This window comes from Drosophila sechellia, chromosome 2R (assembly GCF_004382195.2).
Source record: "Drosophila sechellia strain sech25 chromosome 2R, ASM438219v1, whole genome shotgun sequence".
NCBI lineage: Eukaryota > Metazoa > Arthropoda > Insecta > Diptera > Drosophilidae > Drosophila > Drosophila sechellia.
The window spans coordinates 21,321,408-21,335,917 of record NC_045950.1 but is presented as its reverse complement, the minus strand read 5'-3'; the positions used below and the strand labels follow the sequence as shown (position 1 = coordinate 21,335,917).

The 14,510-nt window shown below is 42.5% G+C and overlaps 4 long non-coding RNA genes across 8 annotated transcripts; all 4 read right to left on the bottom strand.

The window, feature by feature from the left end:
* Positions 1–1,159: 1,159 nt before the first annotated feature.
* On the bottom strand, positions 1,160–2,723 carry LOC116800564. 4 transcript variants are annotated; one of them, XR_004361478.1, is made up of 4 exons: positions 2,711–2,723; positions 1,612–2,115; positions 1,426–1,508; positions 1,160–1,371 (listed from the first exon to the last, which is right to left on the bottom strand). It is a non-coding gene; the product is annotated as an uncharacterized LOC116800564 (long non-coding RNA). The 4 variants fall into 4 exon arrangements; XR_004361477.1 differs by lacking the exon at positions 2,711–2,723 and adding an exon at positions 2,189–2,459; XR_004361479.1 differs by lacking the exon at positions 2,711–2,723 and having other exon boundaries at positions 1,612–1,786; positions 1,873–2,456.
* A 3,066-nt stretch (positions 2,724–5,789) lies between these two features.
* On the bottom strand, positions 5,790–7,056 carry LOC116800587. Its single transcript, XR_004361490.1, has 3 exons — positions 6,757–7,056; positions 6,052–6,687; positions 5,790–5,994 (listed from the first exon to the last, which is right to left on the bottom strand). It is a non-coding gene; the product is annotated as an uncharacterized LOC116800587 (long non-coding RNA).
* LOC116800588 lies at positions 7,055–7,702 on the bottom strand. The gene is made up of 3 exons (XR_004361491.1): positions 7,212–7,702; positions 7,129–7,154; positions 7,055–7,070 (listed from the first exon to the last, which is right to left on the bottom strand). It is a non-coding gene; the product is annotated as an uncharacterized LOC116800588 (long non-coding RNA).
* Positions 7,703–12,588: 4,886 nt separating this feature from the next.
* Positions 12,589–13,351, bottom strand: LOC116800594. Of its 2 annotated transcripts, none has more exons than XR_004361495.1 (4): positions 13,213–13,351; positions 12,964–13,155; positions 12,778–12,826; positions 12,589–12,723 (listed from the first exon to the last, which is right to left on the bottom strand). It is a non-coding gene; the product is annotated as an uncharacterized LOC116800594 (long non-coding RNA). The 2 variants fall into 2 exon arrangements; XR_004361496.1 differs by having other exon boundaries at positions 13,217–13,351.
* Between the last annotated feature and the right edge of the window lie 1,159 nt (positions 13,352–14,510).

Here is a 14,510-nt window from a genome sequence, read left to right as displayed (position 1 = left end):
AGGCCAAGGACATGACCGCCTACCACAAAATCAAAAACGTCCTTATAGCTAACGGCTTTCCTCTATTCACCAACCAGCCAAAGTCTGAGAGGGGCTTCCGAGTAGTAATCAGACATCTCCACCACTCCACTCCATGTTCGTGGATTGTCGATGAGTTGCTGAAGCTCGGATTCTCAGCGCGCTTCGTCAGAAATATGACGAATCCGGCTACAGGTGGTCCCATGCGAATGTTTGAAGTGGAGATCGTCATGGCCAAGGACGGCAGTCATGACAAAATTATCTCACTCAAACAAATCGGCGGGCAAAAGGTGGATATCGAAAGAAAAAACAGGACACGGGAGCCGGTCCAATGCTACAGATGCCAGGGCTACAGGCATGCCAAAAACTCGTGCATGAGACCACCAAAATGCATGAAATGCGCTGGCGACCACCTGTCATCCTGTTGCACCAAGCCAAGAACCACCCCTGCTACCTGCGTCAACTGCTCTGGAGAGCACATTAGTGCATACAAGGGATGCCCCGTCTACAAGGCCGAAAAACAAAAGCTTGCGGCAAACAACATTGACACAAATAATATACGAACAATCAAAGACGCAACCAACAACTTTTATAGACGTCAAGGACCTCCTCCACGCAATAACACCCCACGGCTGCCGCACAGCACAGCAATCCTGAGCAGATCGATCGCTGAAGCCCGCCAGGAGGCAGCCAGAAAGTCAATGTCAAATCCTTTCCGACAAAATATTAACGACAGAAGGCCACGATTTTCCTCGCATGACACTGCCATTCAGATGCGTCTGAATAAATGGCGCCGAAACTCAAACAACATACCCAAAAAGGGTAGGAAATCTTCAAAAAACAATGCAAAGCCAAGACTGGTACCGAAGACAAGCAACCCAGCGCAAAAACATCTGGAAAACTACCAGGACATGCTCCGAAAACAACGGAGTGAAAAAAATGACCAAGAACCTGAAAAGGGTACTTCAAATCCCACGCAATTTGGCAATGACAGCCCCCCGACCACCAGCAGAGCTGCCAGAGCTAGTTTCAAGCCAAGAATTATTGAAGAAGCCACGCCATCGCCAAGAAACTCCAATCCTTACTTACAAAAAGGATTCTCTGACGACCCCACAAGAAACTTAGCAAATAGAGTCGACAATTTAGAAAAGAAAATTGACAGTTTATTGGCCTTAATTATTCAAGGAACAGATAACAATCTTGACATGGATACATCCAATTAAATTTACTCTTACTTATATCTACTCTTACTTATATCTATTCTAACGATATCCATATCCGACCGAAAAGTGCACGTCAGTCTGCTCCAAACTCCTTCACGGTCATCAACTTCCTCGACGCAGCCCAATTTTCCTGGAATACTAATTCAATTATAAAATGGCAAAGGAATATAAACAACACTCTCACCTCAACGCACCCGAATAAACAAGCCTACGACAACGCACTCCAGCTGATCCTGACGATACGATACGGAAAAAACCAACCAGAGCCTAAAAGACGAATCGGAAGATCGATATGAAAAGGATTAGCTCGGCAGAAACATGATGAATATAAGGCGACTCGCTGCAGCAATTTATGCACAACGTCACTTACCTGAAATTATTGCCGCACGGTCCTTTGAAGTATCTATTATCAACGCTGAAATCTACACAAATTGATGCTCTGCAAAAGACGGGCCAACAACGCTTCCACCTCGTCGAACAGGACACTCTGCTGCTCCCATAAATTTCCAGCTTGACGAGCGCCAACAGCGAGTTGACGCTAAAACCTAAAAGTAAACAATCAACAACAAATTAAATAAACAAAATAAAATCAAACAAAGCAAATACCTCACCCACTGCAGACATAGCTTACCCACATCCTATGCATTAGACAAGAGGAGACGGCTCCACCAAACGTAAAACAAAAAAGCCAACTTTTTGCCTTTTAACACAAAAAAAATCGACATCATTACGATGCCGTCTCCACCTCCTGATGCCACTTCTCCAATAAGGATCACTAGCGCGGAGCTGACGTCACACAATTAAACCGTACCACTTGTCCTCAAATTGTATACTTTTCCTCAGTATCGCATCTTCCACAAATTTTTCCGAAAACCTACAACGAAAAGAAAATTAATAAGAATAGGATACAAAGAAAATTAATTAAGGACAAATATAAATTTACAAACCGGACAGGCAAATTAATAGACGCCAACAGGCGACTCTATCCTGCTGATGAAAAGCACGCAACTGCTTTTTTCAAGATTGTGAACTCTGAAACAAGGAAGCACAAGCTAATACTGGGAATTATTTACTTTAAATAAACACTTATCTAATTGCCAATTCGACGACACTAAACCCGCGGCTCTCCTGTTGCAATGTTTCAAAAACAAAGGGCCTCCAAATTAGTCACAAAACGTACCTGTAAAACAAAAGACTAATGTAACCATAAAACAATTAAAATACTCACCACCAGATTAGCTTCCACCAAATGTACCTGAAAAACAAAAACAAAATTAATGCAATAATTATAAAAACACATAAATTATAAATATAATACTTACCTCCCACCAAATGTACCTGAAAAGAAAAACACAAAATTCCTTTCCTCAGTATCGCATCTCCCACGGATTTTCCGCTAACCTACAACGAAAGGAAAAATTTTAATAAGAATATGATACAAAATATAATTAATTAAGGACAAAGCAAACCGGACAGGCAAATAACCAGGCGACAATAGGCGACAACAGGCGGCTCCATCTTGCTGACGATAAGCATGCAACTGCTCTTTCCAAGATTGTAAATTCTGAAACGAGGAAGCACAAGCTAAAACTGGGAATTAATTACTTTAACAAAACACTTATCTAATTGCCAACTCGACGACCCTAAACCCGCGGCTTTTCCGCTGCCATGTTCCAAAAACAAAGGGCCTCCCAATTAGTTACAAAACGCAGCTGAAAAACAAAATATTAATGCAACCTTAAAAACAATTATAACACTTACCACCAGACTAGCTTCCACCTAATGTACCTGAAAAACAAAAATAAAACAAAACAAAATTAATGCAATAATTATAAAAACAAAAAATTATAAATATCATACTTACCTCCCACTAAACGTACCTGAAAAAACACAAAATGACACAATCACAAAATCAAATAACAAATATAATACTCACCCAATCTCTAATTTTACTTCCATTTCCATGGCCCCAATCGTTGCGACGGCCCTCGGCAACTAATCACGTTCCGGAGGCTCCAAGCTGCAAACCCTGACGAAATGGCCACAAAACGCGGCGCACCTAGCCACCCTAGATGAACGACCAAGCCACAATCATCACTGTCGACTCCTCTGCCATAATGAGACAGATCACACCACAATAATGGCAGCAGCTCCAAAACTACGTGACGACCGCTGTTCCGGACCTTTCTTCAGGCATCCTCTTCCCGACGACCGCCGAAGCAGACCTGCAATTTAACAAGCTAAATAAATAATCGCAAACATCTACCACTGAGGGTGGAAGAGAAAACCAACAAATGACAGCGGCGCGTCATATTCTTACCACCAATAAATTACCTGCAACGCTTTCCGGACATACATATGGCAAGTGGCGCGCATCCAGCGTCCGAAGCAAATTTCCTGCCAAATCACAACTAATACTCACCTCCAATGACTCTTGAGGCCTCCAGCAACTCGGTGCTTCCGTCCTTCTGGCGGGGGTACCTGAAAAGAAATAAAATGTATAATATTAGTACCTAATTTCAATGTTTTTTGTAAAATTACTACAAATTATTAATGTAAACAAAACATATAAGATGATAATGTTACCAGTCCATGTTTCTGTCTATAATCTAAGCCTAAAGCAAAAAAAAAAATACTAACTAAATATTAAATACTAACTATGTCCAAATCCCCAACTCACCTCATGCAATGTTAAATTCTAAATTCAAATAATTGTACCTATATATTGCACAAAATGTAATCAAAGGCAAAATAAATTGTGGATGCGGAACAGAAGTCATTCTGTCTCCGTACCTCCACCAGTAAAGTTAAAAAAACAACAGCCCGCACCCTCAGCCGGCCTGCTGCCAAAAGGGACTTATTCAACTCACCGTCCAGAAGCCCAGACGAGCAGCCAATGAGTTTCTCGGAAGTGGTTGCTGGAACTGGTCCAATCTTTGTGGCACCCATAGTTCCGGCTCCTATAACGAAAACTCCGGCCAAGAGGACAAATGATGACTTGGACTGCTCCAGTTTCAAGACGCCTAATAAACGGTTATGCGTGACCTCCAATTTTAAATCTCCCAGCATTTTTCCACCCCTCACCACACCCGTTTTCCAAAGCAAGGCAGCCAAATCTGTATATGAGGAATCCAAAACTAGGAATCGACACTCACACCAGCCGTTACCCTGCAGCACCAATGCTCCTGCACGCAGCGCAACGACGCCACCTCCTCAAAATACGGATGCTGAGCTGCCACCTTGGAAACTGGTGCCACTAAGCTGCAGAGCTCCACCCATACTTGTCGACGATGTTAAAGAAATTGTCCCGCTCCTGGAAAAACTAAATTATACAGCAGGAGTCTCCAGCTACACTACCAGGGCAACTGAAGGAAACGGGGTCAGGATTCAGGCTAAGGACATGACCGCCTTCCACAAAATCAAAGATGTCCTTATAGCAAACGGCTTTCCTCTATTCACTAACCAGCCAAAGTCTGAGAGGGGCTTCCGAGTAGTAATCAGACATCTCCACCACTCCACTCCATGCTCGTGGATTATCAAGGAGTTGCTGACACTCGGATTCACCGCGCGCTTCGTCAGAAATATGACGAACCCGGCTACAGGCGGCCCCATGCGCATGTTTGAAGTGGAGATCGTCATGGCCAAGGACGGCAGTCATGACAAAATTATCTCACTCAAACAAATCGGTGGACAAAAAGTGGATATTGAAAGGAAAAACAGGACACGGGAGCCGGTCCAGTGCTACAGATGCCAGAGCTTCAGGCATGCCAAGAACTCATGCATGAGGCCACCAAGATGCATGAAATGCGCTGGCGACCACCTGTCATCCTGTTGCACCAAGCCAAGAACCACCCCTGCTACCTGCGTCAACTGCTCTGGAGAGCACATTAGTGCATACAAGGGATGCCCCGTTTACAAAGCAGAAAAACAAAAGCTTGCGGCCAACAACATCGACACAAACAAAATACGCACAATTAAAGACGCAACTAACAACTTCTATAGACGTCAAGGCCCTCCTCCACGCAATAATACCCCACGGCTGCCACACAGCTCAGCGATCCTGAACAGATCAATCGCTGAAGCTCGCCAGGAGGCAGCCAGAAAGTCAATCTCAAATCCGTTCCGACAAAATATGAACGACAGAAGGCCACGATTCTCCTCGCATGACACTGCCATTCAGATGCGTCTGAATAAATGGCGCCGAACCTCTAACAATATACCCAAAAAGGGTAGGACAACCTCAAAACACAACGCAAAGCCAAGACTGGTATCCAAGACAAGCAATCCAGCGCAAAGACATCTGGAAAATTACCAGGACATGCTCCGAAAACAAAGGAGTGAAGAAAATGACCAGGAACCTGAAAAAGGTAACTCAAATCCCATGCAAGCTAGCAATGACAGCCCTCCGACCACCAGCAGAGCTGCAAGAGCTAGTTTTAAACCAAGAGTTATTGATGTAGCCACACCATCGCCAAGAAACTCCAATCATTTCTTACAAAAAGGGTTATCGGATGACCCCACAAGAAAATTAGCAATTAGAGTCGACAATTTAGAAAAGAAAATCGACATTTTATTGGCAATAATTACTCAAGGAAGAGACAACAATCTTGACATGGATACATCCAATTAAACTTACAAATACTTATATCTAGTAAAACGACATCTTTATCTGATGGAAAAGCGCACTTCTATCTGCCTCCATACTCTCTCAAAACTCAGACTGACGAGCGCCTACAAGAACTGACGCTAAAACCTAAAAATAAAACAATTAATCATTAACAAATTAAACAAAACAATCAAATGCACTTACCTACTTGACCACAGCCAACTGCTGATCAACATCTAACGCAACCGACAGGAGGAGGCGGGCTTCGCAAAAACAGAACGAAATCGCCAATTTTCGCGATTATAAACACAAAAAATTAAAAATCCTAAGACGCCGTCTCCACTTCCTGATGCCACTGCATTAATAAGGATCACTAGCGCGGAGCTGACATCACTTTTAAAAGCTTCAAAATCCGTCCCCAAATTGCATCATTTTCCTCAGTATCTTATGCCCAATTATCTTCCGATAACCTGTAAAGAAATGAAAATCAATAAGAATATGATGCGTAATTAATAAAGGACACACAGAAAAACTTAAAACTTGCCAGGCAAACAAGCAGATACAGATATGCGATTCCATCATCCTGACGCCACGCACGCAAATCCTTCAACGCAACCGACAACAAGAGACTGGCACCACAAAAGCAAAATAAATCGCCAATTTTCGCGATTATAAACACAAAAAGTTGACAATTTTATGATGCCGTCTCCATCTCCTGACGCCATTGCACAAATAAGGACCACTTGCGTGGCACAGATGCCACATCAATATGCTGCAAAATTTGTCCTCAAATTGTATATTTCTCCTCAGTTCTGCATCATCGACGAATTCTCTCTTAACCTGTAATAAAAGGAAAATAAATACGAATGTATACAAAAATTACTCAAGGACAATTAAATAATAACAAACCGGACAGAAAAGGTAGCTGACGCTAGTTGACGGCTCCATCCTGCTGACGACAAGCACACAGCTCCAGCTTCAAAGACCTCAACTATTGAAATAAGGGAACACAAGCTATTACTGGGAAAAATATTTTTATAATATAATACTTATCTAATTGACAATTTGAAGACTCCAAAATCGCGGCATTCCAGCTGCAATAACACAATAACAAGGGCCTCAAATTTAGCCCTTACAAAACGTACCTGAAAAGCAAAAAAAAAATCAACGCAATTATTAAAGCAACACAATACTTACCCCAGACTAGCTTGCTCCTCAAGTACCTGAAAAATAATAATAAACGCAACTATATAAACAAATATACATCAATATAAGACTTACCTTAAATTAAATTCCACTCAACGTACCTGAAACAACATAAATTTATGCAATCATAAAAAACAAATAGCATATATAATACTTACCAAATACTATTTTTGCATTCACTTCCATGGCTATTCCGTTGCGGCGGCCCTCTGCAACAAATCTCGAACCGGCGGCCCCAAGCTGCCAATCCTGACGCTATGGCCACAAGACGCGGCGCACCTGGCTTCTCTCGGTGACAGACCGAGCTACAATCCGCACTGACGACTTCTCTGCCACAACAAGACGAACAGCAGCTCTATAAATACGCAATGACAGCTGCGCGGGATTCATCTTGCCACTGACGATAACCAAATGACGGCTGCGCTGGATGTTGCAACCGAGAACAAAGCACCTGCTACGCCGGCCGGACACACTTATTGCAAGTGGCCCACTCTCAGCGACCGCAACAGATTACAGCCAACTTACAACAAAAACTCACCTGTAATGACAACTAATGCTCCTCAGCGACTCGATGCTTCCGTCCTTCTGGCGGGAGTACCTGAAAAGAAACAAATTGTATAATGTTAGTCTCTAATTTCAATGTTTTTTGTAAAATCACTACAATTTATTAATGTAAACAAAACATGCAAGACGATAATGTAACCAGTCCATGTCTCTGTCTATAATCTAAAGCCTACGAAAAAAAATACTAACTTATTATTAAATACTAACTATGTCCAAGCCCCAAACTCACCTCATGCAATGTTAAACTCTAAATTCAAATAATTGTACCTACATATTGCATAAAATGTAATCAAAGGCAAAATAAATTTGTGGATGCGGAACGGAATTCATTCTGTCTCCGTACCTCCACCTACAAAGTAAAAAAAAAGATCTTCACCAAACGACGGCTGCGTGGGATGACGCAGCTGAGAATAAATCACCTGCAACTTGTTGCAAGTTGCCCACTTCCAGCGGTCGCAACAGACCACCGCCAAAATGCAACAAAACTTACCTGTGATGACTCCTGAGGCTCTCTGCGACGCGGTGCTCCTGTCCTTCTGATGGGGGTACCTGAAAAGAAACAAATAAAACAATGTTAGTCTAAAATTTTAAATTTTATTGCAAAATAATTTCACTTTAAAAATGTAAACAAACATGCAAGCTGATAATGTTACCAATCATGTCAATGTCTGAAATCCTTGCCTACAAAATACTAACTTAAAATTAATACTAACTAACTATGTCCAAGCCCCAAAAACTCACCCCATGCTATGTTAAACTCAAAAATTCAAATTATTGTACCTACATATTGCATTTATTGTAATCAAAGGCAAAATAAAGTTGTGGATGCGGAACAGAATTCATTCTGTCTCCGTACCTCCACCTACAAAGTAAAAAAAATTTAATTTCCACTCAATGTACCTGAAACAACAAAAATTAACGCAATCATAAAAAACAAATAACATATATAATACTTACCAAATACTATTTTTGCATCCATTTCCATGCCTATAACGTTACGACGGCCCTCTGTAACAAATCTCGAACCGGCGGCCCCAAGCTGCCAATCCCGACGATATGGCCACAAGACGCGGCGCACCTGGCTTCATTCGGTGATTGATCGAGCCACAATCCTCACTGACGACTTCTCTGCCACAACGAGACGAACTCCACCATCATAATGCCAGCAGCTCTATATAAACGCAATGACAGCTTCGTGGGATTACATTCTTGCCACTAACGATACAACTTACCTTAATCAAACGACCGCGGCGAGGGATGCTGAAACCGAGAACTACTAACCTGCAACGCCGGCCGGACATACTTGTTGCAAATGGCCCACTTCCAGTGGCCGCAACAGACCACTGCCAAAATGCAACAAAACTTACCTGTGATGACTCCTGAGGCCCTCAACGACGCGGTGCTCCTGCCCTTCTGGTGGGGGTACCTGAAAAGAAATAAATAAAACAATGTTAGTCTAAAATTTTAATGTTTATTGCAAATAATTTCATTTTAAAAAAAATGTATACAAAACAAGCATATGATAATGTTACCAGCCCATGTCACTGTTATAATCTAAAGCCTACAAAGAAAAATACTAACTTAACATTAAATACTAATCTATGTCCAGCCCCAAACTCACCCCATGCTATGTTATACTCTAAAAATTCAAATTATTGTACCTACATATTGCATTTATTGTAATCAAAGGCAAAATAAAATTGTGGATGCGGAACAGAATTCATTCTGTCTCCGTACCTCCACCTACAAAAACAAACAATTAAATTAAATTATTTAATTAAAACAAACGCGCTTCGCCTGCCTTTTACTCTCACGCGCAAAGTTAACTAAATTCGTTTCGTCAATAGACATATTATTTGTTATAAATTGTCTTCCGGTTGCAAAGTAACAAACCGCGACAACAATTAACATTCAGTGGTCTAACGAAAACGAACAATAAAACAGTAATTGTGCAACCGCGAAAAGACGCCGCTTCAACCAAAGGAAAGAAGGAGAAGAAACGCCGAGAGAAAGGAAGAAAGCACACCCGGAGAAATCTTAGAAGAGAAGGAGAAATTCGAAAGCAAGGAAACGATAAAACTGGAGAACACATTTAAATAAAAGATCCAGGGTATTTATACCACTATAATTATCGCCTAAATTTTTAAATATAATAAAAATCAAAAATGTCCAGTTCTGACCACCTTTTCTCTGAAGACGAGGTACTTTCAATTACCTCTAGCGAGCGATCTTCCCCTATTCACGTAAATATTTCGCCTATGTCTCACGGGTCTGGCAATTCCCTGGTTAAAACGACCAATATTAAGCAGAAGAAATTGCCTTTAAAACAAAAGAAAAGCCCAATTAACTCTTCTTGGGTAGCCATGAATTTCTTTAATTCCCTTTCTCTAAATATGAAAGAGAATATAAATGCCAAAAATGCCCAAAGAGACCCCCTCTCGATTACCAATACTGCTGCAGCCAATGTTGGCGCCAAAAGCAGCATCTCGAAGGGGAAATCGCCTTCTTCTCCTCCATTCTCTTCACAAACACATAAGCGAAATTCACTCCCCTCAACGACTCACACAAATACAACCGCACCCACAAACACCGACGCCACTCAAAGAGAGTTCACATCCACCACAGCGACCTGCACTAATGCAGCTGCAGCCACTAATACGGACATAGAATTAAGAGGCGCCAAACCGAGCGACGCTATGGGAAATTTCCCCTCTCTCCCACACACCGACAGCTCAGAGAAAAATCTGAGCTCATCCACCAAAATCGGACTTTATGCCTCTTCCCCTCCTTCTGATACACACACGCAAATAAATAAAGCCACCGAAACAAATTTAGAAAGCTGCTCTAAATCTCCCGCGCTTGCCAATTCAAAAACCAAACTCAACAAAGCCAATGACATTGACAGTGGTGAAATTGCTCCACCACTTATACAAATTAACGAAAGCAAGCAGGAGGAAAGACCTAGTACAACTGTCAATGCTTTCTGGTCAATCTTTAACCACAAGCCGGTTGCTTCTAAGCTTAGTTTAAGCAAGAAACCAACCAATCTCCCCATAAATACTGGGAAAAGAAGCATTTCCCCTCACCAAAGGAGTGCTTCTTTACGCCCTGATGCTCAGGGCGATTTAAAATTAAAATTACCCAACAATAGATCCATGCCCACTGTGGGGAATTTAGCAAAAGCTCGCACCCTTAGTCGGCCTGCTGCCAAGCGGGACTTATTTAAATCACCGTCCAAGAGCCCAAACGAGCAGCCCATGAGTTTCTCGGAAGTGGTTGCTGGAACAGGTCCAATCTTTGTGGCACCTTCAGTTCCGGCTCCAACTACGAAAACCCCGGCCAAGAGGACTAATGACGACCTGGACTGCCCCAGTTTTAAGACGCCAAATAAACGTTTATGCGTGACCACCAATTTCAAGTCTCCCAGCATTTTCCCACCCCTCACCACACCCGTTTTCCAAAGCAAGGCAGCCAAATCTGTATATGAGGAATCCAAAACTAGGAATCGACTCTCACACCAGCCGTTACCCTGCAGCACCATTGCTCCTGCACGCAGCGCAACGACGGCACCCCCTCAAAATACAGATGCTGAGCTGCCACCTTGGAAACTCGTGCCACTAAGCTGCAGAGCGCCACCCATACTCGTTGACGACGTCAAAGAAATTGTCCCGCTCCTGGAAAAGCTAAACTATACAGCAGGAGTCTCCAGCTACACTACCAGGGCAACTGAAGGGAACGGGATCAGGATTCAGGCCAAGGACATGACCGCCTTCCACAAAATCAAAGATGTCCTTATAGCAAACGGCTTTCCTCTATTCACTAACCAGCCAAAGTCTGAGAGGGGCTTCCGAATAGTAATCAGACATCTCCACCACTCCACTCCATGCTCGTGGATTGTCAAGGAGTTGCTGACACTCGGATTCACCGCGCGCTTCGTCAGAAATATGACGAATCCGGCTACAGGCGGCCCCATGCGCATGTTTGAAGTGGAGATCGTCATGGCCAAGGACGGCAGTCATGACAAAATTATCTCACTCAAACAAATCGGTGGACAAAAAGTGGATATTGAAAGGAAAAACAGGACACGGGAGCCGGTCCAGTGCTACAGATGCCAGGGCTTCAGGCATGCCAAGAACTCATGCATGAGGCCACCAAGATGCATGAAATGCGCTGGCGACCACCTGTCATCCTGTTGCACCAAGCCAAGAACCACCCCTGCTACCTGCGTCAACTGCTCTGGAGAGCACATTAGTGCATACAAGGGATGCCCAGTTTACAAGGCAGAAAAACAAAAGCTTGCGGCTAACAACATTGACACAAACAAAATACGTACAATTAAAGACGCAACTAAAAATTTTTATAGACGTCAGGGCCCTCCTCCACGCAATAACACCCCTCGGCTACCACATAGCTCAGCAATCCTGAGCAGATCAATCGCTGAAGCCCGCCAGGAGGCTGCCAGAAAGTCGGTATTAAATCCCTTCCGTCAAAATACGAACGACAGAAGGCCACGTTTTTCTTCCCACGACACTGCCATTCAAACCCGGCTGAATAAATGGCGCCGAAATATTAACAAGATACCCAAAAAGGGTAGGACAACCTCAAAACACAACGCAAAGCTAAGACTGGTATCCAGGACAAGCAATCCAGCGCAAAGACATCTGGAAAATTACCAGGACATGCTCCGAAAACAAAGGAGTGAAGAAAATGACCAGGAACCTGAAAAAGGTAACTCAAATCCCATGCAAGCTAGCAATGACAGCCCTCCGACCACCAGCAGAGCTGCCAGAGCTAGTTTCAAACCAAGAGTTATTGATGTAGCCACACCATCGCCAAGAAACTCCAATCCATACATACAAAAAGGCTTCTCGGACCACCACACAACAAACCTAGCAAATAGAGTCGACAACTTAGAGAAGAAAATTGACATTTTAATGGCCTTAATCATACAAGGAAGAAACAATAATCTGGACATGGACACATCCAATTAAATCTACATCTATTTATAAATATATTAACGATATCTATATCCGATGGAAAAGCGCACTCCAGTCAGCTCCCAAACTCGTGCACGGTCACCACCTTCCTCGACTCAGCTTAATTTTCCTGGAATACAAATACAAGTAAATAACAGCAATAAAATATAAACAATGCTCTCACCTCAACGCACCCGGATGAACAAGCCCAAGACAACGCACTCCAGCTGATCCTGAAGAAACGATGAGGAGAAAATCAACCAGGACATAAAAGAAAAATCGGTAGATCGATATAAAAAGGATTAGCGTGGCAGAAACATGATGAATAAAAGGCGACTCGCTGCAGCAATTCATGCACAACGTCACTTACCTGAACTTTCTCGCCACACGGTCCCTGACAGTATCCCTCATCACCGATGCAATCTACCTGCAATGCAGCGCTGCAAAAGACGGGCCACAAAAGCTGCTGACCAGGGCACCCAGCGCGGAGCTGCAAAATCCATCCTTCCTGCTACTCTCAAAATCCAGATCGACGAGCGCCTACAAGAGCTGACGCTAAAACCTAAAAATAAAACAATTAACCATAAACAAACTAAACAAAACAATCAAATGCACTTACCTACTTGACCACAACCAACTGCTGTTCCACATCTAAAGCAACTGACAAGAGGTGGCGAGCGTCGCAAAAACAAAACGAAATCGCCTATTTTCGCGATTATAAACACAAAAAATTAATAATTCTAAGACGCCGTGTCCACCTCCTGATGCCACTGCACAAAAAAGGATCACTATCCCGGAGCCGACATCATATTAAAAAGAATTAAAATCCTTATCCAAATTGTATAAATTTCCTCATTACTGTATTTTCAATGATTTCCTGATAATCTGTAAGGAAAGGAAAATTAATAAGAATATAATACAAAATTATTCAAGGACACACAGAAAATTGCAAACCTGACAGGCAAACCAGCAGATACAAAAAATGCGACCTCACCCTGCCGACTATGCGCACGTAAATCATGAGACAGGCACCGCAAAAGCAAAACTAAATCGCCAACTTTCGCGATTTTAAACACAAAAAGTTGACAATTTTATGATGCCGTCTCCTTCTCCTGATGCCAAAGCATAAATAAGGATCATTTGCGTGGCGCAGCTGCCACATCAATATGCCGAAAAAACTTGTCCTTAAATTGTATTATTCTCATCAGTTCTGTATCTTCGACGAATTCTCTCCTAACCTGCAACGAAAAGAAAATAAATAAGAACGCGATACAAAAACTACTCAAGGACACATAAATAATAACAAACCGGACAGACAAAGTAGCAGACGATAACAGACGGCTCCATCCTGCTGACGTCAAGCATGCAGCTCCAGCTTCCAAGACTCCAACTATTGAAACAAGGGAACACAAGCTATTACTGGGAAATATATATGTATAATATAATACTTATCTAATTGCAAACTTGATGACTCCAAAATCGCGGCACTCCAGCCGCAATAACACAATGACAAGGGCCTCCAATTTAGCCCCTACAAAACGTACCTGAAAAGCAAAAAATCAACGCAATTATAAACGCAATGCAATATTCACCCCAGACTAGCTTCCCCCATAAGTACCTGAAAAACAATAACAAACGCAGTTATATAAACAAATATACACAATTATAATACTTACCTTAAATTAAATTCCACTCAATGTACCTGAAACAACAAAAATTAATGCAATCATCAAATAACAAATATTATACTTACCAATTTCTATTTTTACATCCATTTCCATGGCAATCTCGTTGCGGCGGCTCTCTGCAACAAATCTCGAATCGGCGGCCCCAAGCAACCAATCCTGAAGCTATGGCCACAAGACGCGACGCACCTGGCTTCCTTCGGTGATTGTCCGAACTACTATCCCCACAGAC